The 5,734-nt window shown below is 37.5% G+C and overlaps 1 long non-coding RNA gene across 1 annotated transcript; it reads left to right on the top strand.

Annotated features, from left to right (window-relative positions):
- Positions 1–4,576, top strand: LOC148755795 (uncharacterized). The gene is made up of 2 exons (XR_016018705.1): positions 1–136; positions 4,007–4,576. It is a non-coding gene; the product is annotated as an uncharacterized LOC148755795 (long non-coding RNA).
- Positions 4,577–5,734: the final 1,158 nt, after the last annotated feature.

Here is a 5,734-nt window from a genome sequence, read left to right on the forward strand (position 1 = left end):
GTGTTCCCCTGTCTTTTGTCTCCTCAGGCAGCTTCTAGGCTCAGCTTCTGATAACCAGTATTCGTCAGACTCCAGGGGACACACGCCAAACTCTCTGAGTGGTGTTCAGGGAACCCTCACTCTCACTTGGACAAAGGTAAGAAAACACTTTCTGTCCCTGCCCACCTCCATGGGGGTGGTAGAAATGGGAGCACTACGTGCCTTGACAACTCTCTAAAAAAATCCTTCTTTTTGGCTTTTTAAATTTCAGTGCTTTTATACCCTTGAGCTAGATGAGACTAAAGTCTCAATGGGTCTCAGACTTATTTGAGCTGGTTGTGACAGACTTGCAAGTGGCTTCATGTGACAGACTTGCAAGTGGTGTCCATGCCTTTGTGTAGTCCTCTCCCTAGTTAGAAAAAAAAACACCCCCAAATCTAAAGGTCATTAATTCACAATTCACAAAGGAATAAATGTAAATGGATGCTAAATGTAAAAAAATATTTAATATAAAATCAAAACAAGATATAAATTTCTAACACCAACTTATATCTTTACAAAATAAAATAACAACAAAATTGACAGTTCAAAAATGACAACATACTATGCTAATTAAGTTTCAGTGAGACAAGAGTCATCAAACCTATGATGAAAATGTAAATTATTACCAATATTTTTGAAAGCATATTGATAATAACTATTAAGAAATTCAATAGAATTCATACCTTTTGGTCAAATAACTTTTAGGAATTTAGTCTAAAGAAATCGAAAAATGGGTATAGAATCATGTAAAGGCTTTGCATGACAGCATTGTTTAAACTAGTTAAAATTAGCAAAAAATTAAATAGCTAATAATAATAGACCAGATAAAAATAGGCAAATGATTCATAATACATATATGTGATGAAATATTTATAAAATATTAAAACGTCATTAATAATGTGAAAATACTCATATACAATATTTATTTGTTAAATCTTGAGTATGTAGTGATCCCAATTTTCTTACATATCTTCTTTGTAGAAGGAAATATCACTGTAATTACCATTGATTGTTCTGAGTTGTGGGATTATTATATTTTTTATTAATTCCCTTGTACTTCTATGTATTTTTCAAAATGTCTCCATGTACACGTAAAACAATAAATGAAAAGCTTTAAAATTTAATTTCTTGCGGTACTTTCCACTGGAGTTCTGCCCAAAGATTAGGCTGCCTTGTAGCCCTCAAGGAGGCAGGAGATTTGGTAACACAAATCATCTCCTGATTTGTCACTAGTTAATGGTGGGTGGGAAGGGGGGGGTAGTTAAAAACAAACAAGAGAAACTTACATATTCGGGTGCTGTACAGTCTGCAGTGGTGCATAGGAGAGCTTTTTAAAGAGGACAGTGTGGCTTCCTGCTGAGATTCTGCAAAGCTACATGTATGTTGGAGCTCCCTGAGAGCCTGGCTGCCTAGCAACTACCACATAAAGTCATCTTTCTCTCCTTTAAAAAAAAAAAAAAAATTCCAGGCTATGCATGACTGAAATGAAGATGTTCTAGTTCACTGGAGCTTGGAGAGCAATTACTTGTAGCTGTCTTTGACATTTGTGCCAGGCACATCAGAAAATAAAATGAAGACGCTGTGCATGTCCTGTGTCTTCTTCTCCAACATATGAAAAGGAATGCAATGAAAGGAGCAGCTGTTCTCCCAAGGCCTTATATCTTCTCTCCTGAAGACTGAAACTCTTAGAGAGACAGTGCAGAATAGCAGGTTTGGGACTCAGTAGGCCTGGGGAACTTTTCTTCATGAAGGCAAAGAGTGGGGAAAGGGTAGGAGCAGAGTGGATAGCATTTAGGTTTGTGAAGGGACCCTCCCAATCCAGGATCACTTTTTCTGCTTGCCTCAAGGGCAAGACCCTAGAGAAACTTTTTGAAAGCTAGATTAAATAAGGCATTCCTTTTTCTGCAGTCACTCCATTGCTGTTGTCCATGTCTTACAGAATTTTACCATAGCCCTAGAACCTTCCCCATTATTTAAATCCTGTCTTGCTGTCTGCATACTTATGCATGATGTATTTTAAAGCTCTTCACTGGAATTCCTAGATGATCTTGCTGAATTCCTTTTCTCTAATGACCAATGTATTTCTTCCAGTGTCACTCAAATCTCCACCACTCCTTTGTCTGGTGATTTTACTCCTGCCTCTGAGTCATCGTCAGAAAAGCACCTAGGTCATGAAGCCATGTTTTCTAGCTCTTACCAAATTAGCATATGCAGCAGGGCGTTTAAAAATAGCAACAGTGATGCCAAGGAGGGTCAAGGGAGAGGAAATGGCCTATGTGACAAAATGGCCTTCCTATTTCCCTTGTGAAGGTGAAAGGTATTAATTATTTTATATGGATGCACTATTATATGTAAAATTAAAATGAAATTTAGTTAGTGACTGGCTATTATTTTGAAAAGCACTAGTATATAAAGGGATATGTGAAAAAGGAATATGATATCCTGCTCTCCAAATTGCTTACAGGCTAATGGGAAAGACATACTGGTAAACAACAAAACAAAGGACAAAGAAATAAGGGGTGGAAGGGACAGTGTTTAATGCAAGCTATAGCCTAGAGAGAACAGCCTCTATGTCTCAGACAGGAATGCTGATATGCCACAGAGGGGCTCTGGTGGAATGGTTAAATGAAATGTCCCCCCCCCCCCCAGATCTGGGGGCAGAAGAATAGGCCACTTGGGAGGCAGAGAATCTGAAAACCAGAAGAAAGGTTCTTAATGGACCAGATACGGATAGTCCTAAACATAATGATAGGGATTCTAATAGGTGAAGCCTGAGAAACCTACAGGAGGGGAAGAAATCCTGCAGAGTAGAGGAAACTTGAGGGATCAAAGAAGCAGATGACTTCCTCAACTAGAAAGACCAAAGGACCAGCCTGCAGAACAGGAAGGACAGGAAAGGACCACATTGGGAAGCTGAGTAGGAAGTGGACCATAGAAATAGCAGACAACACCAGTGGTTGCAGGAGGACCAGTTAAGAGCGGACACCAACATTTATTCAGCAGTTTCTATCTACCAGCCACTGCACTATTGCCAAGAACTATGAAAGGTCTGAGATTTTATCCTAACAGCTTAGCCTGCCAGTTTGTGGATGCTGGTAGAAGACATGAAACTTCTGGGTTAGCAATGACACAGCAAGTGGCATGAGCATCTGTATATTTGCATCAGTTCCCCTTGCTCAAGTCCTACAGGGGATAAGGCAGATGGGACCAAATGAGTGCCTGTGCATGCAGTAGGTTTCATTATAGGGGAGGAACCTGGAGCTAAAGGAGCCTGTATTTTTTAAACGAAATAATATAAATGATTTAAAAATGTAGCATGTAACTAACTAAAATTTTTGAAAAGCAGACTCAGGAAAAGTCCCTTCACCTTGTGTTACTACTCCCAATCCTGCCCTTCACTAGGGTCGTGTAGAACTACAAATGTTCTTCTGACAAGTTTTTCTCAACTAATCTCCTAGAGGATTTATTTTTTTCCGCACTTGTTTTTATTGATGTATAATTGACATATAACATTATATTAGTTTCAGGTATACAACATAATGTTTTGGTATTTGTAGATATTGCGAAATGATAACCACAATAAGTCTAGTTAACATCTGTCACCACAATTTTTAAATTTTTTTTAATGACCAGTAAGCATTCCTGCACTTTGGTCTGAAGGGAGACGTTTTTCAAAGGCTGTTTGCTATACACATACCCTTTAAAATGCAGTTCAGAATTAAGGATAGTCAATGCCTCTGCTTGCAAGATGTGCAAACATACAAGAGCCACATGGAGAATTATCTCCCAAAAGCTATGTGCTTAATATCTATAGTTGTGCTTAATAACTACAGACTAGCATTTAAGATTATCTCAAACAGTTTACTGAGCATCCCTTCAAAATGGAAATTGAGAATTTTAAAAATAGGAACTTTATAAAATTTTTAGCATGTTGGTAATTTTCTCCATGTTTCTTAATTTTGTACATCTTGTCTTCTTTTTCTAGGCAATGAGCAATAACAGATAAAAGGGCTTTAGGGAAGGAGAAAAATGAAAAGATGGCTGGGGTCTTCTACCAGCATCCATGAAACAAGCTGGGGTTAAAAACGTTCCAGCAGGACATCGGTTTGCCTGTTTCTCCAGTGGATTCATGATGGACTCACCACCCCAAGCTCCGCATGGCTGGGCAGCCTCTGTTTCAGTTTAGGTCTTCTCTCTTTCCAGAATTGGGAAAGAGGGCACATAATTGCTCCCAGAGAACCATCCTCAGGCTACAGCTGCATGTGGAGACTGCCTGGACAGGCATTTTCTTGGAGCTTATGTAATAATGTGTTTAAGCAAGAATTAATCTAGGCAGAAATGACAGTGCTAATTTTATGCTATTTTAACATGAATTGTAACTCTCTCAAGGATTTCTAGAAAGATTCATTTGATCTGTAAGATTCAATCGTAGCTCTTTCAGAACAGCTAAGGTTTCTGTGGATCTCCAAAATTTTACACTCCTATATTCATTTCTTGTTTTGTGAAAGTCAGTTCTTAATTATCACAAATAAATCTCTCTGCTCTAAGATTCCAATTCCTTTTATTATTTTTTTCATTGCTTTTTTAAACGTCCTGCTTAGCATATTTTATTATCCATCAACTTCTAGACCAGGAATTAATTTCGTTTCGGAAAATGACAAGATATGAAGCTGTAGACTTCTTGATTGCTAGTAAGTAGTTTGCTCTTAGCAAAGACAAATTGGTCACAGAAAACTGAAAACACCTGCATCACCTATGATTTGGCACTTCGCTATTTAAAACTAACTGATTCTCCATCTAAATTCTAGCACTTAACACTTCCAGAGAAATTATAATTAATCAATGATGAAAACAACTCTATACAATAACAATTAAGTCTACAACATTGTCTACTACATGTAAAAGCACATAATGCTGAGAGGGAAAAAAAAAAAAAAAAACACTTCAGAAAGTTTTCATAAGGCTTTCCTTAGGTGACACCTGGAAATTCATCTGGAACTTCTTATTTGATATGGGATCAAATACTGAAACTCAGCACATTAAAATTTATGATGCCCTTGAGAGAGATGGCATTGATTCATTGTTTTTCTACAGAATCTTGGTTCAAATTTATTGAATATTTTCCAAAATTAATCAATAATGGCTTTAGACTACAAGATATCCTTGGAAATTGTTTTGGAAGATATCGTTTTTAGGGTTAGACAAGCTGGTGATCCATATTGAAAACTCAGAGTTTGAGTTAATGTATCACCAAGGTTTAAAGGGCAGGATTATGTTCATCCTAGTAAATGAGCATGGACATGAGTCAGAATGGAGTTTAGACAAAGAAGAATAAACGGTTTGGATAAAGGCCATAAGTGCTATCAAATAATTATACTGAATGTGTAGGTCTCTCAAAAGTTGGTCTATGCAGCATATACTTCATATGCACAGGAGATTATGTTCTGTGAACCTGTATTTTACCATTACAGAGATGGGTATAGCACAACAATGAACAAGAGCTTAAGCTGAGAGAGAGAGAGAGAGAGAGAGAGAGAGAGAGAGAGAGAGAGAGAGAGAGAGAGAGAGAGAGAGACACTACCTCTGAGTTCAATGCAGGTCTTATTCACTTGTTGCTCAGTAATTTATCATCTTTGTCTCTGAAGATGAAGACGAAGAAAATAAGAGCACCTATCTTCTAGAGCACATGAAAAATTAAGTCAAATAATACATG

This window comes from Rhinolophus sinicus, chromosome 14 (genome assembly GCF_057876585.1).
Source record: "Rhinolophus sinicus isolate RSI-liver-muscle chromosome 14, RSI-T2T, whole genome shotgun sequence".
Classification (NCBI taxonomy): domain Eukaryota; kingdom Metazoa; phylum Chordata; class Mammalia; order Chiroptera; family Rhinolophidae; genus Rhinolophus; species Rhinolophus sinicus.